This window comes from Microcaecilia unicolor, chromosome 1 (genome assembly GCF_901765095.1).
Source record: "Microcaecilia unicolor chromosome 1, aMicUni1.1, whole genome shotgun sequence".
Taxonomy (NCBI): Eukaryota; Metazoa; Chordata; class Amphibia; order Gymnophiona; family Siphonopidae; genus Microcaecilia; species Microcaecilia unicolor.
In genome coordinates, this window is record NC_044031.1 from 594,127,630 (window position 1) to 594,151,964 (window position 24,335).

General features: G+C 46.6%; 1 protein-coding gene across 2 annotated transcripts in view; it reads right to left on the reverse strand.

The window, feature by feature from the left end:
• The window catches only part of ST3GAL1 (ST3 beta-galactoside alpha-2,3-sialyltransferase 1), a 239,461-nt gene that overhangs the window by 148,820 nt on the left and 66,306 nt on the right, over positions 1–24,335 (reverse strand). The window contains exon 2 of one of the 2 annotated variants that reach the window (XM_030219421.1): positions 8,191–8,268. The exons of the other annotated variant lie outside the window; for it this stretch is intronic. The gene's annotated coding sequence lies outside the window, so the exon portion shown is untranslated. The remainder of the gene's footprint in view (positions 1–8,190; positions 8,269–24,335) is intronic. 2 annotated transcript variants of the gene reach the window in all.

Consider the following 24,335-nt stretch of genomic DNA (forward strand, 5'->3'; position numbering starts at 1 on the left):
AGTTGTTCTTTACATCCTGCATAGATTCCGTTGCAATAATCTGCATGGCTTAGAACCATTGATTGTATTAGGTTTCAAAATATTTCCCTTGGGAAGAAAGGTTTTACGCGTTTAAGTTTCCACACTGAGTAGAACATTTTGTTACGGAGTTTACTTGGCTCTAAAGGGTTGCGGTCGATTGTGACGCCCAGTCTACCTTTCCCCAAGTATTTTTTTTTTTTTATAACAACTTAATTTTACAAGCACTAAAATAACTTGCCAGAAATGCAGAGAAAATAACACACAAATTATTTCAATCAGGTAATTCTATACTCTTCCTTAGACCACAAAATAGGGAGAGTGAAACAAGACAAGATCAATTATGTTTAAATATTTTTATTGGTGCAATAATAAACAAACACAATGCTGTCCTTGGAGAAACACTCCATACACCACTAAAGTCATCTCATGATGGTAGAATACAACTCAGTGCAAATACATTTTTACTTCCCCCCCCTCCCGCCTCCCCCCCCCCCCATCCCCTTGAACAACTTTTCCCTCCCTCCCGCCTTCCCCCCCATCCCCTTGAACAACTCAACTCCCCCCACCCCAAATCCCCTCCCCTCTGTGTCGCACTTAAGAATTCAAAATTCTACTACGCGCTACTGCAGTCAATGAGTCCCAGAAGGGGAACCAGACTTGCAACGTCACATTCTGTCAGTCAGTCTTTGGGTTCCCAAGAGACAAACCTTTACCGTTTCCATTTGGAGGTTTGTCGCTAGCTCTTTATTCCAGCAATTGGTTAATTTACCATATTCCACCTCACCCAGATGTTCCCGCAGGGAAGCATGATAGTATTTGAGAGGGACCCTTAATTGTGCGTCCAACCCCAATATGGTAACTAATTGTTCCCACACCTGCGCTGTCATAGTGGGGGCCGGCAGGAATCTCAGATAATGGCGCAGCTGGAACATAGAAAAGAAATTTAGTCCCTTAACCCCATACTCCAACTGCAGTTCCACCTGAGATTTTAGTGTGCCATCCTCATTATATAGCTGGTATAAATACTGTAAGTTTTTTGTGCCCCACATGGCAAAATCTGCCGAAGTGGTACCCGGCATGAAGTCTCTGTTACCCTGGATTGGCAGCAGCGGAGAGGATTCCGCGGATAAACCATAAAACTTACAGGCCCACCTCCAAGCTTTCCTCAGAGGCATAAGTATTGGTGCAAAAGCTGGAGGTGTCCGCAGTTTCCCCGGCGCCGCGTGCAACCAGGCACTAAAGTGCTCCGGGGCAAACAGCTTCGTCTCAGCCCCAGTACATGAGAAGTAAGACGATCCCAGGAACCAATCCGTGAGGTGACGCATGTTACTGGCAATTGAAAGGAGTCTGATACTCAACAGCCCCAACCCCCCCCCCCCCCCTTTGATCTCGGTAAAAAGAGCTGAGACGCTCACATATGCGATTTCTTACCCTGCCATATGAACCTCGCTACCAACCGTGTCACCCACTGGTCGTCCTTCTGCGACAGGCACAGCGGCACCATTTGTAGCACATAAGTCCACTTAGGCACCAATATCATGTTATATAGTGCAATTCTTCCCATGAGGGACAACGGGAGCGAGTGCCAACCCCGCAGTGCGTGCCGTGTACTTTGCCGAAGCGGTTCAATATTCACGTCATACAAATCAGATAAATCAGCAGGGATTAGTACTCCCAGATATTTTAAGGGCCCCGTAGACCACGTAAGGGGAAACTCTCCCTCCCATGTCTCCCTAATCGAGCTCTGCACTGGGAACGCCACTGACTTCTGTAGGTTAAGGGTAAACCCCGAAAAGAAGCTAAATTCTCCTTTAGTATCCAGGAGGTACTGCAACGACCTGCAGGGGCGTGTCAAGGTCAACAGAATATCGTCTGCGAATGCCAAAGTTTTCACTGATAGGGAGGGCATCTCAACTCCCGCAATCCCAGGGTCTCTTTGAATCGTGCGCAATAGAGGTTCCAGATAAAGCAAAAACAACAACGGTGAAAGTCGACACCCCTGCCTTGTTCCCCTCGCTATCGGAAACATGGCGGAACGAGTTCCATTTACTAATATAGCGGCCTGGAGGTGGAAATACAGGGCTGCAATTGCGTGTGCAAATCAGCCCTTTAAGCCCACGTAGTCGAGAACTCCAAACAAGTAATCCCAGCGTACTTTATCAAACGCCTTTTCGGCGTCGAGGCTCACCAAAAGCAAGGGTTCTTGTGACAGTTGGCTATAGGCCACAGCCATGCAAACTTTACGGACATTAATAGAGGAATGTCTGCCCCTCATAAATCCCACCTGTCCCTCTCCCACCAATGTGGTCATATGTGGGCTTAGCCTCTCCGCTAACACCCTAGCTAAGATTTTGAGATCCACGTTAAGGAGAGAGATCAGTCTGTATGACTCTGGACGTTCTGGGTCTTTCCCCAGTTTCGGTATCAGTGTGATCCACGCCTCGGAGTTCCGCGGAAACCCACCTCCCTCCACCGAGGCATCAAAAAAGGAAACCAGGGCGCCACATAGTTGTGGCAACATGCACTGATAGTATTCTGTCGTGTACCCATCGGGACCCGGGGCCGTACCCCTTTTCAACGCTTTGACCACTTTCTGAATTTCCTTAGCTCTCAAAGGGGAGTTCAACTGATCTATTACCTCCACTGTTAATTGTGGGATACCCGAGTCTTCTAAATAGTCTACCAAAGCGGGTCCACTCCACTCGCCTGGGTTACTATAAAGGGATGCATAAAAATCATGTAGAATCTGTACTATCCCCTAAGGCCGGGTTTCACGCAAGCCATCTGGCTTTATCAAAGATGGGACGAACCTATTACCCCCCCAATTCCTTACTACTCTTGCCAGCAATTTCCCTGATTTATTGCCGAATCTATGGAAGGTGAATGATCGATTAAACAGTTGGTTTTTTAGTACGCTCATGGATAAGAGAATTCAGTGCCGCGAGCAATGACACCATCTCTTCCCTACTCCTAGGTGAGGGGGCCGCTAAATGTTTACGTTTTGCTGCCTGGAATTTATGCTCCAGCTGGACAATACCCTGTGCTAACCTCTTTGCCCGGGCACACATGTAGGAGATGACCTCCCCCCTCATAACTGCTTTTGACGTTTCCCAATAGAGAAGGGCATCATCCTCATGCTGTACATTGGTGTCCGCAAACAACTGCCATTTCTGTCTAAGATGTTCTTGAAAGTGTACATCCCCCGCTAGATGTGATGGAAATTTCCACTGGTGTCCTCTAAGTCTACCCGCTCCTAGCTCCATATCCACCCATATCATAGCGTGATCTGAAATCTCCATTGGCCCCACCTCTGCTTTCACGATCTGTGGGAAAAGTGTACCCTCAGCTAAAATATAGTCTAACCTAGACCACGTGCCGTGCGCTCGGGAGAGGTGAGTATAATTGCGCGCAGTGGGATTGACCAAGCGCCATGGGTCGACTAAGTTCAGCGCCCTGCACAGGTGTTGTATGCCCTTACCCCTACCCAATGCCATCCCCGCTGAAGGCGCCGACCGATCTAACTGCCCATCCATCACCTGGTTGAAATCGCCCACTAAGAGCCAGGGGGCAGTTGTGTGTTGGAGACCCAGACGAATTATGTGCTGAAAAAATGTATGATCGTGTACATTTGGTCCATAAATATTAAGCAAGAATACTTCTTGTCCCATTATGTTCAAGTGTAAAAGTATATACCTCCCCTGTGCATCCCGGGCTACTAACCGGGCCTTACATTGTAGAGATTTGTGGATCAGGATTGCCACTCCCCCTCTTCGCCCCTGTGCTGGTGAGAAAAAACATTCCCCCACCCACCTTTGCTTGAGCTTTTGACTTTCCTCCTCAATTTTGTCTCCTGTAAACATGCTATGGAGGCTTTGTGACGCTGCAAGGCTGTGAAAATCTTTGCTCTTTTTATTGGCGATCCAATCCCAGCCACATTCCACGATATTAATCTAGTCGAATGCATCTAACCCAGGTCCCAGGACTCCATCTCAGCTTCCTTCAAATTCAATGGTGATGTTAAGGCCCCTGGGTGCCCAGCCCCCACCCCGGAGCCATCCCCTCCTGACCACTCCACATAGTGCATAGTTTCCCCTTCCCCCAAGTTCAAGTTACTGTGCAACACTCACGTCCCCCATGCTCCCCAAATAAACCCCTCTTTACCAGCCCACCCACCCCTCCCCCCCTACTTCCTCTCCCCCTTCATTAACCCACAACTGAGAAACTCCCATGATACCTGAGTCACAACATGCTGCGATCCCCACCCCACCCCCCACCCGTCAACCGCACTTTTTAACCAAATGGAATTTTCCTGAACACAAACTTACAAAACATTGCATACTTGCCCCTGTGTTCTGCAATTATATAATTTCTTTCATGTCCGACTGACCCACCAGTCCAATGCTTTCTTTCAAGTAGGTGTCCCAGTTGTATTCAGTTCTCTATTAATAAACTGCATGGCTGCTTGATCTGATACAAAAGGGATCCAGTTCCCCTCATGTTGGATCTTTAGAGTAGCTGGATACAGCAACATAAAGCGCTGATTTCTTTCCACTAGCGAGGCGCAGACTGGATGAAACTTCCGTCTCCTCTCTTGCAAGCTGGTTGAATAATCCTGAAAGATTCGTATTTGTACTCCAGCATATGTCAGGGATTCCCTTTTTAAGCGATATCCCCTAAGGATCTCTTCTTTATGAATATAGTTCAGTACTTTTATGACGATGACTCTGGGGCGCTGGTTGTTCTGGTGCTGTCTCCCGATCCTGTGCGCTCTCTCTAAACAGAGCGGCCCACGGCTGTCTGACAAGGCAAATTCTTTCACGAGCCATTCCTCCAAAACTGTGCTCAAATTTTTCTCCAGGATAGTTTCTGGCAACCCCACTAACCGGAGATTACTCCGTCTCGCCCGGTTTTCTAGCTCGTCCAGCTTCTCTGCCTGCTGGTTCAGTTTTTCTTTAAGGCTCTTCATCTCCGGGTCACACTGCTGCCATGCGTCCTCCAGTGCGGACACCCTTGTTTCCACCTCCGTTGCGCGGCTCACTAGCATTGCCATCAGCCCTTCCACCTTTCCCAGGCGGTCATTCAGCGACGTGAACCTGGGTTCCAGCGCCGTTTCCACCACCGCTACCAGCTGTGACAATTGGCGGGCCGAAAACTCCGCTTCGCTTCTCGGCGTTCCGGGCGCCATCTTGGATTCGCCACTAGCGCCAGCCGTTTTTTCTCTCTCTGGCTTTGCACTTTTACGTGATGTTCCCGGCGACATGGACACCAGATATTGGTCCATGCACTCTCAGCCAGCTATAGTGGACCAGGTCAGTCGATTTCAGGGCTATTTGCAGGCAGTATCGGGCGGGAATCGGGCAGGGATCCCGGAGCAATGCGAAAGCGTGGCTACTGCTCCCTCAGCATCACGTGACCTCCAAGACAAGATCAATTAAACAACAGTAAACATAGAAAACGTGGTGCTAACCTGATTATCCCCAGTTATTTATCTGAATTATTATTCCACACTGAACGTCTAGTTGGCTTCTTCAAACCCAAAACGGTGTATAGTCAGTTTATTTTGTTGGAAACTTATTGTCCAATATTAGTGGAAATAATACACCTGATTTCATTTTTTTCTCTTTTAAAACCAGAGATTATTTAATACAAACACCTGAGTCTCTAATCCAAATCCCACTGATTAAGGTAATCCCAGTTTCACAGGCTTCACTCCTTTTGAATTAATATACTAAGAGGAATCATTTCAGAGGAAAAACCTTTAGGAGTCATACCCGGAACTCTGGGAAAACAACAATCTCTATATTAATCATCTGTAATATTCATTTTGTTCAAATTTTTCTGGTCTATTATCATTTTCAAAATCTTAACCGTTTTCTACTCCTGTACAACTTCATTTGCTATATCAATTTTTCATTCTCAAAAGATTCAATTAGAAAATAAAAAGAAGTTTGAAGTAGTATAAGGTATGGTTTCAGCATGGTTCTGATGTATAAGGGAGTGTTTGTGTGGCACTCTACCTTGGACTTAGCAAATATGTGGCATATTATACTATTTTCATTGTTATTTGTTTTGTATTTAGATGCCTATGTAATGTTGTGCTTATTCGTGCTCAATAAAGACTTCTATAAATTTAAAAAAAAAAGATTCAATTAGATTATCCATGTGGCTCACTAATAAGATTATATCTGAAGCAAAATTATTTACTATCACCGTTAGGTCCTGGAGTACTTTCCAGATGGTATTCAATGTAACCTCCACGGGAGCCAAAAACTCCAAGCTGATAGCTCTTACAGGTTTAGGAGTGGCACCGCCGACACAGGTTCAGCTGTAAACAACTTCCGTTTCAGCATACATTCCTAACTCACTCCTCCACTCCTTTGGACATGGTGGTTAAATGATTCGGGAGTGATGAAATTGTTTCCATGTCCAAGAGCAGACGCTCCTTCGCCGGCGCTAATCAAAAGACTCACCAACCCAGTCATCTGTGGGCAGCTCGTCGCGCAGCAATCCCACACTTGCTGCACAGGGGACAAAACACTGGCCATCAGCGGCTGACCCCCCATTGTCCCCTTCCTCTCAGTTAAGGTAACTGCAAATGCAGAGAGGAAATTTCAAGTAAACAAAGAGAGAACTTCAGAGGACAGCTGGGTCATTCAGCGTACGAGCTTCAGGTCACCATCTTTTTACTCTCCCTAGTTTGGGACACACTGTCTGGTTTCTCCTCAGAGGCCTGTCTGATATGGGTAACCCTTCAGCATAGCCCTCTGAGTCATTGAAACACAGAAGCCCCTCCACCACTACAAGGTGGTGTCCCTTCGGAGGGGCTTTCCCCAAGTTTAAAAACAATTTCTCAGTAAATTCTTACCAATGTAAGTCTTCTAATGAGTAAATCATCTGAAAGACACTGCACATACATTGCTTCCACCATATTGTACAAATTTTGATTGAAATAAATGAATAAGTAAATGGTTCGGAACAAACCTCTGAATTATTCTCTCAAAAACTCGACCAACTTCAAAATTCTGAAAACTGCTTATTCAGCCTTCTGGTATTAGCCAGCCCCGGCCCCAACAAACAAGTACTCATTTATGTACTGAGAAATACCCCTACCAGGTTTATACTAGGCAACTGCCTGAAGGGATACGTATACTAGTTCCAGTTTACAGAAGCATATTCAAATGGGAAATAAAGGCTAGAGTTAGTAATGTGTGCTATCATATTCAAATGCTGTTAACAGTAACTTGGTCCTACTGCATAAAATTGATCTGTACTGAAAAAGGTGGACACCAATGCCATTAACACACATTTACCTCTAGCCCACAGAAGCCACAAGTAGATGGAAACTTGGACCCGAATGGTGAAGGAGGACTGAATTTAGTCCCAAAAAGAGAAACTGATAATTGCAGCAGAGGATAGTGGACTATAGACATGTTTCAAAGCGATGGTAAAAACACAAATGCAGTTTTTTATTTTACCACTAAACAGTTACATGTACTGGTGGATGTGACATTCTGATATATCATAGAACTGCATACAGAAAAAAACACAATGAGGCAGTTACGTGAATGAAACTAAGTAAAACTGACACTGCTATGTCAGAAACACTGGCATCATGACCTTGACGCAACTGTGGAGAATAAAGCTGTGATCACCTGGGACATTCCTATCTCTATTGATAAAAAGCTTAAATGTAAAAAAAAAAAAAAAAGAAAAAAGGAAAAAAAAAAACTCACACACAACAAAAACCCCACAAAAATAAAATGGACCATGTGGAAAAGCAGATAAAGCACAAGAATGGCACAGCTAATAGAAGCGACTACATGTATGGCGAAAGATCCTCCACTACCAACGAACTGAAATCCGCGACCGAGGAAACATGGCAGAGGAAACATACAGAAATTAGCCTCCTTGTATAAACAGGCTGGTGGCATCCAACATCATCATGATGTGTTGCTAATCCATAATACACCTTACAAGTTTCTAGGAGCAGACTTTGGAACAATGCAAGCCTTAAAGACCAACATCAGCAGTGAACCTGAGAATCTCTAATATACCCTGGCATGGAGTGAGCTTCATTTCCCATCAGTGTACACAAAATGAACCGAGACATTCATCTGAGAGAAACCTCCACCAGTGAAAGGTTGTGCTGAAGTAGAATTCTGTACTTACCAGAAAACAAATATGCCAGGTTCTTCACAAGCCAGTACCATCAGCAGAAACCAATTCTGTTAACACACCTGAGGAAACCTGAAGACAAAAAGGCATTTAATGCAACCTGAGTATATAGGAAAGACAGCAAGGCTCTGCCAATGGAGCAATTTAAAAGTTTTCTTTGAGCTAATTCCTTAGTAAACAGTTACTTTAATACGTAAATACTCCTGGACAAAAATGCTATACCTTATTAATGGTTTAGTGCTGCAATTAGGCGAGGTGTGGTGGCTCTTGTCAGCTAGGGTAAAGAAAATGACTGAATACATTATGGAAAAGGAGGAAGTTAAGCAATACAAAACTATGCCACAGCTTTCATTTGCACCTGGACAGGACTGATGAGCAAACAGCACTCCGCCTCAACATGTTGGGTTAACTACAAGGGTTTCAACAAGTGGCAGCTGATAACACTCATCCCAGACCACAAAACCAGTAGGAACACTACTGTGGGTCAGGAGTAAGCACAACATTTTAGTAGTAAAAGTGTATTGGAGATATGCTCATCAATCAGTAAAGATTAACAAAAAAAAATCTCTGATTATTCATGTTAAAGCAACAGGTCCTGTGCTAGCTCAGGGAACTTATGGTCCTTTTACAAATACATAGTAGAGCAACTGCCTGGGTAGAGTGTAGTAAACAGCTCTACTGTGTGGCTCACCGCAGTGCCCTGCGCCTGAACTGCATTTCCTAAGCCAGCCAGAAGGTATTTTTCTATTTTCTAGTGCAGGGGGCAGAGAGTAGGCGTGCCCGGTGATAATCAACCGTTGATGTGTACTACCGGATTAGCATGCGAGCCCTTACCGCCTAAATAGGAGGCGGTAAGGGTTCAGACAGTAAGACGGTAAAATTATGTATCATACCTGATAATTTTCTTTCCATTAATCATAGCTGATCAATCCGTAGACTGGTGGGTTGTGTCCATCTACCAGCAGGTGGAGATAGAGAGCAATCCTTTTGCCTCCCTATATGTGGTCATATGCTGCCGGAAACTCCTCAGTATGTCGATATCAAAGCTCCATCCGCAGGACTCAGCACTTAGAGAATTACACCCACAAAGGGACACTCTGCCCAGCTCACCACCGCCGAAACGGGGGAGGGGAATTAACCCAGCTCATCCCCACACAAGTGGGGGAGGGGAATCCGTCCAGCTCATCCCCGCGGAGCGGGGGAGGGACACCACCCCGCCGATGCGGGGGGATCTGGCTTCTCCTGCAACCGCAACCGCGGGAGGAGCTGACTGACCCTAACACCGCCGAAGCGGGAGGGGTACAAAGCTGCCCTACAGCCGCACGAAGCGGGAGGGCGCGCCGGCAGAATTTAGGTCTCAATCCAGCCCCGTAAAACGGAGGGGAGAGGAATGCAGCAGCTCACTGTAACACAAAATCGTCTCAACTCCTGAAGAACAACTGAAAAAACTTGAACACGAAGTCCTCCTGAACAGGAACTGAAGACTAAACTTGAACCTGAAATGCAACCAGAATAAAAACAGTACAGATATCTGGGAGGGGCTATGGATTGATCAGCTATGATTAATGGAAAGAAAATTATCAGGTATGATACATAATTTTACCTTCCATATCATCATGCTGATCAATCCATAGACTGGTGGGATGTACCGAAGCAGTACTCACCCAGGGCGGGACATAGAAATCCCTGACCGCAACACTGAAGCTCCAAACCAGGCCTCCGCCCGAGCAGCCACAGTCAAGCGGTAATGCCTGGAGAAGGTATGGGCAGATGCCCAAGTTGCCGCCTTGCAAATCTCTTCCAAGGAGACGGACCTGGCCTCTGCCATCGAGGCCGCCTGAGCTCTAGTGGAGTGAGCCTTCAGCCAAATAGGCGGCACCTTCCCCGCGGCCACATAGGCCGCTGCAATGGCTTCCTTGACCCATCTTGCCACTGTAGGCTTAGCAGCCTGCAGACCCTTACGAGGACCTGCAAACAGGACAAACAGATGATCCGACTTCCGGAAATCATTGGTCACTTCCAAGTATCTGATGATGACTCGTCTCACATCTAGATATTTGAGAGCAGAGTACTCCTCTGGGTAGTCCTCCCTACGAAAGAATGGGAGACAGAGCTGCTGATTCACATGGAAGCGAGAAACAATCTTGGGCAGGAAGGAAGGCACTGTGCAAATAGACACTCCTGCCTCAGTGAACTGCAGAAAGGGCTCTCGACATGATAGCGCCTGGAGCTCGGAAACTCTTCTGGCTGAAGTGATAGCCACCAAAAAGACTGCTTTCAACATCAGGTCTTTCAGAGATGCCCTCGACAAGGGTTCAAAAGGCGGCTTCTGCAAGGCTCTTAGCACCAGATTGAGATTCCACGCAGGTACCACTGAGTGCAGAGGAGGGCGCAGGTGATTAACTCCCTTGAGAAAGCGCACCACATCTGGCTGCGAAGCCAGGGAAGCACCCTTCAGGCGGCCCCTGAAGCAAGCCAGAGCCGCTACCTGGACTTTAAGGGAACTGAGCGACAGGCCTTTCTCCAGACCTTGCAGGAACGCCAACACTGAAGAAATTGGAGCAGTGAAGGGAGAAAGTGAGCCTGTCTCACACCACGATGCAAAGGTACGCCAAACCCTGGCGTAAGCAGTAGAAGTAGAGCGCTTCCTCGCTCTCAGCATAGTGGCAATGACCTTGTCTGAGAAGCCCTTCTTCCTCAGACGCTGCTGCTCAATAGCCAGGCCGTAAGACCAAAGGGGGAGGGATCCTCCATCACCACGGGACCCTGATGCAACAGGCCCTGCTCCGCTGGCAGCCGCAGAGGGCCGTCCACTGAGAGCCTGATCAAGTCCGCATACCATGGACGTCTGGGCCAGTCCGGACCCACCAGGATTACCCGGCCCGGATGCTTTGCCACCCGGTCTAGCACCCTGCCCAACATGGGCCAGGGCGGGAACACATAGAGAAGCTCCTGTGTCGGCCACTGTTGGAGGAGAGCATCTACTCCCAGAGATCGAAGGTCCCGTCCTCTGCTGAAAAAGTGCAGCACTTGGCAATTGGCCGATGACGCCATCAGATCTAGGCTCGGCTGGCCCCAGCGCTTCGTGATGTCCAAGAACGCCTGAGCCGATAACTGCCACTCTCCGGGATCCAAGGTATGGCGACTGAGAAAGTCCGCCTTGACATTCATGACTCCGGCAATGTGGGCCGCCGACAGCTGTTCCAGGTTCGCTTCCGCCCACTGGCACAGATTCATGGCCTCCTTGGCTAGAGGGGCGCTCTTGGTACCTCCCTGGCGATTGACATAGGCCACAGCCGTGGCATTGTCCGACAGGACCCGTACTGGCTTCAACGCCAGTAGAGGGAGAAACTCCAAAAGCGCCAACCGAATGGCTCTGAGTTCCATGAGGTTGATAGACCACTTTGCCTCTGCAGGAGACCAGAGCCCCTGCGCTGTCCTTCCCAAGCAGTGGGCTCCCCAGCCCGTCAAAGAGGCGTCCGTCGTGACGACAACCCACTCCGGGGTCAAAAGAGGCATCCCCGTGGACAACTTGTCTGTCCTCAGCCACCAGCTCAGCGCCTTGCGCACCGCTAGGTCCAAGGGAAGGCGCACAGCGTAATCCTCCGACACTGGAGTCCAGCGCTGCAGCAGAGAGAGTTGTAGTGGTCTCATATGAGCCCTGGCCCAGGGCACTACTTCCATCGTGGCCGTCATAGAGCCCAACAGCTGCACATAGTCCCAAGCCCGAAGAGGAGAGGCTACTAGGAACTGGTCCACCTGAGCCTGAAGCTTGACAATCCGATTGTCCGGCAGGAACACTCTGCCCACTTGGGTGTCGAAACGAACTCCCAGATATTCCAGGGACTGAGTCGGACGCAGCTGGCTTTTCTCTCAGTTGATGATCCACCCCAGGGAGCTCAAAAGAGCAACCACCCGGTCTACAGCCCTGCCGCACTCTGCATAAGAGGGGGCTCGGATCAACCAGTCGTCCAGATAAGGATGGACTTGTACTCCTTCCTTTCGTAGGAAGGCCGCGATGACCACCATTACTTTGGAGAAGGTCAGCGGAGCAGTAGCCAACCCGAACAGGAGGGCTCTGAACTGGAAGTGTCGGCCCAGGACTGCAAAATGCAGAAAGCGTTGATGAGGAGGCCAGATGGGAATATGCAAGTAAGCTTCCTTGATGTCCAAGGATGCCAGGAACTCCCCGGCCTTCACTGCCGCTATCACAGAGTGGAGAGTCTCCATTCGGAAGTGCCGAACTTTCAAGGCCCGATTGACCCCTTTGAGGTCGAGGATAGGCCGTACAGAACCTCCTTTCTTTGGTACCACAAAGTAAATGGAGTAACGTCCCTTGCTAAGCTGATCTTCTGGCACCGGAACAACCGCACCCAGGCGGATCAGATTGTCCAAAGTCTGCTGCACTGCCACAGCTTTGACCGGAGACTTGCAGGGAGAGTGCACAAACCCGTCTCTTAAGGGTCGGCAGAACTCCAGCTTGTAGCCGTCTCTGATGACTTCCAGCACCCAAGCGTCTGAAGTTACCCTGGTCCACTCGCCCAGAAGTCCTCCAATCTGCACTGGGCCATGGACGTATGAGGAGAGACTTGCTGACCTGGACATGTATACCCTGGAGAAAAGGAGAAACAGGGGTGATATGATACAGACATTCAAATATTTGAAAGGTATTAATCCGCAAACGAACCTTTTCCGGAGATGGGAAGGTAGTAGAACGAGAGGGCATGAAATGAGATTGAAGGGGGGCAGACTTAAGAAAAATGTCAGGAAGTATTTTTTCACGGAGAGGGTGGTGGATGCTTGGAATGCCCTCCCGCGGGAGGTGGTGGAGAGGAAAACGGTAACGGAATTCAAACATGCGTGGGATAAACATAAAGGAATCCTGTTCAGAAGGAAGGGATCCTCAGGAGCTTAGCCTTGAATGGGTGGCAGAGACGGTTGGGAAGCGGGGCTAGTGCTGGGCAGACTTATACGGTCTGTGCCAGGGCTGGTGGTTGGGAGGCGGGGATAGTACTGGGCGGACTTATACGGTCTGTGCCCTGAAAAAGACAGGTACAAATCAAGTTAAGGTATACACAAAAAACTAGCACATATGAGTTTATCTTGTTGGGCAGACTGGATGGACCGTGCAGGTCTTTTTCTGCCGTCATTTACTATGTATGTATGACCAGGGCCCCGTCATTGGGCACGAGACCCTGGGGGAGGACTGGAGGACGCAACTCCGGGACGGCTGTCTCTGCGAAAGGAATGCTGCTTGGGGGAGAAAGTCCTCTTGAAGGAAGAGGGGGCAGAGGAGCCCGACTTGCCCGGGTGATACCGACGGGCTTCCTGAAACCGTCCTTTGGAGGAACTGGGGCGAGCACCACTGGCCAGAGCCCTGACCTCTGGTAACCTCTTGCCCTTAGACGTGCCGAGATCGGTCACAATTTTGTCCAGCTCGACCCCAAAAGCAGCTTGCCTTTAAAAGGCAACTTAGCCAGGCGAGACTTAGAGGCGTGGTCAGCAGACCAATGCTTCAGCCAAAGCCGCGCAGAGACTGTCTGAGCCATACCTTTAGCTGAGGCTCTCAAGACATCATACAGCAAGTCTGCCAAATAAGCCAAGCCCGATTCCAGGGCCGGCCAATCAGCCCTCAAGGAAGGATCCAAGGGGGAAGCCCGCTGCACAATCGTCAGGCACGCCCTGGCCACATAGGAGCCGCAAACTGAGGCCTGCAAACTAAAAGCAGCCGCCTCGAAGGACGACCTTCAGGCCGCCTCCAATCTTCTGTCTTGGGCGTCCTTTAGGGCCGTGCCACCTTCCACTGGCAACGCCGTTTTCTTAGTCACCGCAGTGATTAAAGAATCCATGGTAGGCCAAAGAAAGGCCTCCCGTTCACCTTCAGGCAGAGGATAGAGGCGGGACATAGCCCTAGCCACTTTGAGGCTCGCTTCTGGGACATCCCATTGAGCCGAAATCAAGGTGCGCATGGCCTCATGCACGTGGAAGGTTCTAGGCGGGCGCTTCGTCCCCAGCATAATGGCGGAGCCAACAGAGGCTGAGGGAGAGACGTCCTCCGGAGAGGAAATCTTGAAAATGCTCATGGCCTGCACTAACAGGTTGGGCAAATCCTCTGAGCGAAAGATCCGCGCTGCAGAGGGGTCATCCGCTCCATTCGTCTCCCAGCTCGAGGGCGGCCCAAGAAGAAGCCGTCCGAGCAGAGTGGCCGGCCAACATGGAGTGGGCGAGCAGCGGGGGATGGGCGCTTACGGGGGGAGAGAATCTTCGCGCCCTCGCCCTCCGACGCCATAGGCCACGTGGAGACTGAACGGGGAACCCCCTGCCCGCTATAAAAAGGTAAAATTACCTGCGTCTCGCTCCGAGCTGTAACGAACTGGTGTCCCAGTGAGCAGCTACAATAAACGTTGAAATAAACGTTGAAATAAACGCCCTTAAAGGACGTCCAAATTTTTTTTTTTTTTAAACGGAGCCAGCGGGAGGGGGGGAGAAAAGGAGGGACCTGGCACCACCAGGTTTGCACTTGCTCAAGAAGAGCCCTCAACCCCAGGTACTCAACAAAACCTAAAAATTAGGCTTGGAGACCTAGCCAGAGCTGCTGCTGTGTGTGACCACCACCTGCTGAGATAGAGAACATACTGTGGAGTTTCCGGCAGCACATGACCACATATAGGGAGGCAAAAGGATTGCTCACTATCTCCACCTGCTGGTAGATGGACACAACCCACCAGTCTATGGATTGATCAGCATGATGATATGGAAGCTTAGTTAAACCCCACTGGAACTGGCCATCCGCCAATATTCAGCTGCAGTTGACGCAAGCAGCATCACTCAATACTGCAGCAGTGTCTGGTTACTGGTGGGGTGGGTCAAGAGATGAACTGGCTCTTAACTAGTTAGCAGTGATATTCAGTCCACTGGTGTAGCCTTTGGGGGGGGGGATACGTAGCCCCCCCAAAGTCTGCTGGTTTGGCTGATGAGGGTACCTGAGCCCCCACCAGAAGAAGCCTTTCTCCAGCATTGCTTGCCCTGCTTCCTCACCCTCTCAATTTCATTAAAACTGAGCATACACGTCCCCGGGGGTGGGGGGGCAGGTAGCATGGCGGTGAATAGCACTGGAGAAAGGCAGGCTTCTGCTAGCAAGGGCTTGAGGACCCCTGCCAGCCCAGGTATGTGTGGTTGCGGCGGGGAGAGGAGAGCAGCAGGAAGGGAAGCCAGAATGTGTCCCCCTCATTTGGACTCAGGCCCCCCCCTCCCCAAAACTGATGTCTGGCTGCACGCCCGATTCAGTCCATTAACTAGTTAAGTCAGAAAGTTAGGACAACAAAAAAGCCATCTTAACTAACCAGGAACCGGTCTGAACATCAACCTTTGCCTGATTAACTTCTGGGCAACCATACTTATAGGATATTCAGTGCAAGGGCCTGGACGTGAACCAGCATCGACCATCCAGGCCTAATTCACCCTGCGGCTGTCAGTAGCTTAAAAATCACTGACCATTGGAGGCTGAATATTACCCTCCTAGGGGGCAATTCTATAAGGTAGTGCTCAAGTGCCATAAGCCCCGATGCTCAAAAAATAAGCACAAGTGTTAAAGGGCATTAGCGCCAGACTAGCACCCACGTTTGCCAGCACAGAACATTCCGAGGCTCAGAGCGCGGGAATAAATGGAGCGCACATACTAACAGTGCAATGAGCATGCTAATGTACGCTTGTGAGGTTGTTTCGCATTCCTCTGCTATGCTCAGAGAACAGCAAGCTGAACACAGGCGCCCTCCCTTACTGCTGTAAACCTTATGCCAACTCGGAGCCGGCGTAAGTGCGTTATGTGAAGCAGCTCGTTTTTCCTGGAGGACGAGCCACTCTTCTATTCTATTAGTTGGTTTACAATCAGAAGCTGGGAATTTTGAGATTTAAATGCCAGAACTGTTTTTGAAGTATGACCACATTTTTTTTTTTAGAATTATTCACCATTTTGCTCCCTCCCACCTTGGAGAAGCCACTTTATCATTCACACTGCTGGGTACAACAGAGCTCCAAACAAAAGGAGAAAAGAGGAAAATCGATTTTGCTGCAGATTTTTTAAATCACTGAAAGCTTTCGCATGTAAATGATTGAGATACTGTATATCTTGCATACGCTGCATAAGCGCCTACATGCGCCCAACACGCACCAAAATGGAGTTACCGCCCTACTACCGCGTGGCTCTTCCGATACTTTCATTTTTGGTGCACGTCCGATATGTGCGTCTGAAAAATATTTTTTTTATTTTCGGGCTCACGTAGGTCATAATCCTGTGCAGAAGGAATGGATCCTCAGAAGCTTAGCCGAGATTGGGAGGTGGGGCTGGTGTTTGGGAGGTGGGGCTAGTGCTGGGCAAGACTTCTACGGTCTGTGTCCTGAAAATGTCAGATACAAATCAAGGTAAGGTATACACAAGAAGTAACACATATGTCATTACCACCCAGTTACAGTGTCAGTCTTTAACGCCAGGTCAATGGCTAGCGGTAAGGTCTCAGACCCAAAATGGACACACGGCAATTTTCATTTTACCGGACGTCCATTTTCGGCAAAAAAAAGGCATTTTTTAAACGTGCGCGCTAAAAAATGGATCGTTGCACGCCCAAAACCTGCGCCTACACTACCGCAAGCCATTTTTCAGCACGCCTTAGTAAAAGGACCCCTTAGTGCCTAACTAAGGGAGCATACACATGGGTGGTGCATGGACATGTCTCCCAAGCACTGTTTCCTTTAAGTTGAGCAGAAGTCCTCCACTTACAAACCTGCCAGTGGGGGGTGCTATTTCACATTTTCAATAGCGAGGGATAGGCAAGCTCTGCAGGACTCCAGAGAACCTGCCTGTCCTTAGAAACTGAACACACAATATTGAAGCACTCCCCCCCCCACCCCTTACTGGTAGCAGTGTAACTGGGAATGGAACTTAATATACCGCCTTTCTGTGGTTTTTGCAACTACATTCAAACCAGTTTACATAGTATATACAGGTACTTATTTGTACCTGGGGCAATGGAGGGTTAAGTGACTTGCCCAGAGTCACAAGGAGCTGCAGTGGGACTCAAACCCCACTGCACTAATCAACAGGCTACTCCTCCACTAGGACACCCACTCAGCTTAGAGGGAACAGTAGTAAGATAATCTATGCGCTTACAATATACTATAAACTAGGAATATCAATTTACACCTGTCACTGTCCTTGTGTAAGATGGTGTGCCTACACATGGGCATGCCAGCGAGAATGCCAATGCCAGCATTAGAACTGGGTCCCCACACAAAATTAATATGGTCTCGTAAATTGGAGCATTAGAATCTTGGCACCAAACGCATAGCATTGGGGTGCCTAAACTGATGTGCCGATTTATAGCATTGCCTATTATAGGACCAGATTCAGTGAATGGCACAAAAAAAAAAGGCACCGGTGGCGTGCTCTCAATATAGAACAGCGCCCAGCATGTAATCTCGCACCCAAATATGGGTACAAGGACTTAATGCCAGCTGAAACCTGGTGTAAATCCTGGCACGTGCACAACTTGGGTGCGCATCCCCTAAATTCTTAACACTATGTAATTCATTGGAACGCCCTTTGACCCGCCCACGCCCCTTCCAAGGCCACGGCCCCTTTTGGGTTGTGTGCAAGAATATTTGGCAATGGATTGTTATAGCCAAATCCACACAGAAAACCAAATTAGTGCCAATCAATTGTTAACAGCTCTAACTAATTTGTGCATTATTTGTAGAATCCAGAGGATAGTGTTTACAACATGTACTCTAGCAAAAATACTAACCAGTTTTGCTTCTACCTCGCTGACTAACCTTTGATTGTCTCACAAAAAAAGGATCTCTGGGAGATAAGACTAAAGGACCAACCTTCAGTGTGGCAATATGGCAGTATGGCGTACATATGCAAATAATTTTTTCCCGTTATAATACAGCCATTTATGTTTCACTCTTTAAAAAAAAGCAATGCAGTCTCACTTAACGTAAAAAGGGCGAGTAATTCCAAAACAACAATCTGGTCATGCTTCAAAAACAATTTAGCATTTAAATCTCAAATTCTAGGCTTCTGTTTGCAGACCAGTTAATGGAAGATAAGAGTGGCTCATCTTTCAGGGAAAACGAGCTGCTTCGCAAAACATGTTTACACCGGCTCCGAGTTGGCACAAGGTTTACGGTAGTAAGGGCACCCGTGTTCAGAACACTGTTCTCCGAGCATAGCAGAGGAATATGAAACCACCTCATGAGCATACATTACGCTGTTCATATGTACATTCATTTATTCCTGCACTCTAAGCCTCTGAACATTGTGCGCTAGTCCAGGTCTAATGGCCTCTAGCACCTGTGTTTACTCCTGAGCATTGGGACCTATAGCACTTAAGTACTACCTTATGGAATTGCCCCCCATTTGCAAAAAAAAAAAAAAAAAGGTCACTCTCCGGCCCATATTCAGCACTATTTAACTGGCCAGGAATGGCTCCTTGCCAGTTAGCAATAAAGGCCAGATGCACTAAACTTAACGAGCCAGCAACTTGGTTTTTAAACTAGTTCTAGCCAGTTTAGCGTGCAAGTAGTAAACCGGGACATGCACAAAGGGATCTCTGAGCCATTTTCCTGTCATGGTAGCAGCTAACGAAAACGGAATGCAAAGATATTATAATGAGCTAATTACTACACAAATGTGCTAGCAAGGAAATGAACAGCTATTTACCGACTAGATGCACAGAAGCAAACCCTACCTTCAGCGCTGAAATCTTAACGTGAGGTCTGGAGCTCTCGTTAATGCCTAAATTCAGCAAAGTGCCCATGAACGAGAAAGCAAACCGGCAGCTACCGTGACCCTCCTCCATTTGGTGTTTCTGTGACTCTCCTCCAATCTGATTTCTGGTGTTTTTAAGATCTCCCAAAGATGTGGAGGGTTGCAGAATTATGCTGAAGATCCACATGGGAAATGTAGTCTATTAACATGGTCGCAGCGCTATTGCCGGTGGGTTGATTAAGCTAAAGCGAGTTGGAAATATGAACAAAAATGACTGCAGCTCGGAACCAGTCACCCCAGGAGCTCCCCTGCTCCAGTTGGTCACCCTCGTCCAATCACAGTGTCAGCTAAACGCACTACGATTGGCTGGCAGGCAGGCACTTCGAGGCAGGAGGCAGGCAGGATCAAAGGCTGTAGACGGCTATTATACACGCAGCTCGTCTGCGTGTATGAAGCAAGTCTGTGGCATGCACAGAGCAGCCACGCTTAATGTATGGCTGCTCTGCGCATGCTCAACTGACCGACTGGCTGGAAGGAAATCACATGCAAATGTGCTAACAGCAAGCAGCTCATTTGCATGCAATTTCCTTCATGCATCCCCCGTTTTCCAAATCGGTAAGCAGCAACTGGGAGGGGGGGTGGGGCGGTAAGGGAAGGGCTTTAACGTGTAGTTAGTGCACCTGGCTCTAAGTGCCAATATTCAGTATGGGATTATCTCCGCTGAATATTAGCGTGCTACAACCAGCTGTGAATATTCAATGCTACAGCGGCCAAATCAGACCGCCTAAATAGCAGTCCTAACTTTGGCTGCTATAAAACTTAACGGCCAGCCCTAAATACTAACTCGGTCTGTTAAGCCGCCGCCCCCCCCCCCCACCCCCCCCCCCCCCCCCCCCCCCCCCCAAAAAAAAAACACAGATATTCAACACTGGTCACCAGAAACAGCCAAGGATTGAATATCCAGGTTCAGTGCCGATCCCAGCACATCTGCCTCCCACGGACTGAATATCAGCCTGTGTGTCTATGTTATTATATATCTATATCTATAGAGAAGTTATCTTTAGAGTAAAACTGTATTACTTAAATTTTCCACTGAAAGGCATGATTTCAGGTAATGTGAGATTTATTCTATTATGATTCTTCTATACCTCTTTCATATGCTCAAAGCGGTTTACAGTAAAATTTAATATCCCATATATGAATCACAAATCATTTAATTCTTCAGACCTAATTCTATAAGTTAAAGAGATTTTAAAACCCTACGAAAAAGGTTGTAAGTAGATATCAGCAATGCCATTGTGCACTAGTTACCTATTACATCTGACTGGCGCCTTTCAAGTTGCTACTAAATGTAGCATCCTTCATCTTTAAATATGAGACTTTTTTTTTTTTTTTACTTTTTTTCAATACGGGCTAACATCTCAGGGTTTGTAGCACTTTGTTTCATAACGTTTTCAATAGGGCTATCACCTTCATGTACCGATTTCACATTTTCTGTTTAGGCATTTTTTCCAATTCAGTCGATGTGCACCTTTTCCAACATGGTCATATAATTCACCCGTCCCTCTTGGACAAATCAGTTTATGTTGTAACTAAATTTTGGTTTCAGTTAATATACACAATGCTGTTTTAGTATCATATAATACACCTGTCCCTCTGACTCACTACTTCTTGTCGCAATCACACTTTCAGTTAATATATATAATGCTTTTGATTATAAACTAATAATTATGATTTCATCAGAACATTTTTCACACACATTCAGAGCATACATAAATGCCACACCTCTCTTGTTGCAACTATACTTTGTTTTAGTTCATATATACACTTTAACTAATAATTACCCTATCACAACTTCTCGCCTTGTATTTGTATACACCGGAGCTCCGGTACTATCTAAATATGCAGTACAAATGTAACATAATAATTACGAGATCAATATACATGCTTCACATTTCCTAAGACAGACCGGTTTCTTCATTTTATCGCCTTGGTATTCGCAGCACTGTTTCACCAATGTTAAACTCAAATGCGTTTTTTTATAGCAAAAAAGGTGCCGGTACTCAAATGCCTGGCCACCCTTCAGGGATGGGGTGATCACTGAGGGACCAACCCAACAATAACCAGGCCCCCTGCAACCAGTCACAGAATCTATGACTGTTGGAATAATGTATTGTATTTAACATGCATTGCCTGTCAGAAATGTTTTTCTCTGTGATTACTCTGTGAGCTCTGATGTAAATTGCTTAGAGAGGTCACACCCATGCAACTTCCTGTGGGGGTTAGGCACAGCACATGGAGCTCATGATCTCTCCTAGCTGAGAGGATCTATGGTGGTGTGAGCATCCATTACCATCTAAGCACATGGAAAGAGCTGATAATCCAGTAAACAGATGTTTTGTTACTTCAACTTTAAAGTGACTCAGCAGTGAATTATTCTGGGGTGTATGAGAGAGATGAAGAAAAGAAATTAACATTTCTAAAGCTGAAGCTGTGTGTACTAAAATCTGCTAATTATTTACTACAAATAATCCAACAAAAGGGTTATGGGCCCAGGGGCCAGGAATTGAAAAGAAGAGAAATATTACCAGGCAGTAAAAAAGCCACATTTTTTCTCTTAAGTTTTAAAAGAAAGATTCAGTCTGTCTCTCTCTCCCCCCACACACCAAACAGAAGGCTAAGAAAATGGCTGAGGGAGGAAATTCACCATTTTTCCACTCTCTCAAGGTGCCTAAATTAACTGAATTTAATTATCAGCAGTGGGAACTAAGATTCAGATGTCTCCTTCAAGCAAAGAAATTAAATATATGTTTAGACCAAAACAGAACAGCTGAAAATATGGCTGAATGGGACAATGCAAACTATTATGTGAAGTGCATGTTTTTGGAAGCTCTCTCAGAGAAACAAGCCATATTAGTGGAGGGAAAAGATACAGCAAACAACATTTTATATAAACTAAGAACTATGTATGCAACTACATATGCAAAACAGCAACCAATTTGGTTAGCAGAGTTGAATGAAACCAAATTAAGGGATAAAAGTAAATGTAATGATCACATTATGCATCTTATGTCTTCATTTCAAAAGTTAGAACTTTCTGGAATTCCCATGTGTGATGCATTGAAAAGAGCATTTCTTTTTATCTCACTATCAAAGAAGTTTGATGTTTTTAGGTCTGTAAATGAAGCCATTGAAGGGCAATCTTTTGAACAGGCAGCATCAAAACTGAGGCAGGAATGCATAATTAATGATTCTGAGGAGAAGTGTTCTCAAAGTCAGTCAGAGAGAAATGAAACAAATTTCTTGGCAAAGAACAGAGGAAGGCGGAGCTATGGGAAAACTCCACCCAAGGGCAAGCTGATTTGCTACTCATGTGGAAAGGAGGGACATGTATCTAAATGGTGTAAGGAAACACAAAACACTCCCTCTAGCTCACCTAAGCCAATGGAACAAAAGAATTCTCCAACCAGGAAATGTATGAAGGACAATAATAAACATAAGAGCTTTCTAATGGCAGAAAAATCTTTGACTATGGTAAATAATAATTCAAATGAAAGTACTTGGATTTTGGATTCGGGGAGCACATGCCATTTAACCAATTGTAAGGATTTCTTTCAGGAAATGTGTCCAGAAGAAGGTATTCTTAAAACTGCAAACGCAGGGACTACTCAGATCCAAGCAAAAGGCATTGGATTCTTAAAATGCAAAGTGTCTAATGAAGTTAAAGAAATTCCTGTAAGTGATGTCTTGTATATTCCCCAAGCAGTTTGCAATATGCTTAGTGTATCTACATTAGATAAGAAGGGATTTGTGATTCATTTTGAAAACAGTAAGTGCACAATCTCTAAAAATGATGAAGTGTATGCTGAAGCTTTTATGCATAATGATATTTATAAACTGAGCATTTCAGGTGAAGCCTCACATATGGCGCAAGTAAGGAAGAATGATGGTAAATGTAGTCTGGAAATCTGGCATCGCCGCCTGGGACATCGTGATTTTAAGGTGATCCAGGATCTTCACAATGGGCAACTAGCCACTGGCATTCAGATAAGTGCAGATACTGGTAAAATTGAGAAATGCATAGACTGTGTTACTCAAAAAGGTGTGAGACCCTCATTTCCTGCATACACAGGAAATAGGAGTAATAAAGTACTGGACTTAATACACAGTGACTTATGTGGACCGTTTAATATCCCATCATTGGGAAATAACAGATTTGTGCTAATATTCTTGGATGATTTTTCTAGATATTGTGTGGCCTATTTGCTGAAAGAAAAAAGTCAAGTCACAGACATGCTGAAGAAATACGTAGCCATGGTGAGCAATAAATTTGAAAGAAAACCAAAGGTTCTTCAGACCGACAATGGTGGTGAGTTCACTTCACAAAGCATGCGCACATTTCTAGAACAAGAAGGCATTCAGCATATCACAACAGTAGCTTATACACCAGAGCAAAATTCTGTTGCAGAGAGAAAACTTAGGTCACTTGTGGAAATGACCAGATGTATGCTGTCAGATAGCAATCTCCCTAAAAGACTATGGGGGGAAGCCATTCTCACAGCAGTGTACCTACAAAACAGAATGCCAACTAAAGGCGCTGAGCGCACACCACATGAGACATGGCATGGTAGGAAGCCAAACCTGTCACACATAAGAACATTTGGAAGTACAGCATATGCTCATGTACCAAAGCAAAGAAGGCATAAGCTGGATTCCACAACAGAAAGGGGCATTTTAGTTGGCTATGCTCCAGGACACAAAGGATATAGAATTTTGAATCTGAAAACTGGCATTGTTGGCATAAGACATGTTACATATTTTGATGAAAACAAAAGGGTTGGTAAAGGCTGGATTATCCCAGATGAGCCTTATCATCCAGAATATGAAACTAGAACCATAATAGACATGCCAGTGTATATAAATGCCATACCAAGGCAGATGTCTGAAAGCAACTCATCTGTATCTAACGAGGAACAGGCAGAGGAAGCAGACACAGAAAGGATCATCGCAGGAGACAGTACAGTTGGAGAAGGGGAATCAATTGGAGAAGGACTCTCAGATTTAGAGGATGCAGAAAGGTCGGACCAACCTGTTGTCAGACGCTCATCCAGGGAAAACAAAGGTGTTCCACCCCCAAGACTGTCTTACCTAACAAAGTCAGCAGAAGCTCAAGAGCCCTTAACATGGGATGAGATTGAGAAAATGCCAGCAGAAGAAGCTGCTGAATGGCATAAAGCAGCACAAGAAGAAATTGATGCATTGCATAAAAATAATACTTGGATTCTTACAAAATTACCTCCTGGCAAGAAAGCTATAGGATGCAAATGGGTATTCAAGTTAAAAAGGAATGCACAAGGAAAAGTGGAAAGGT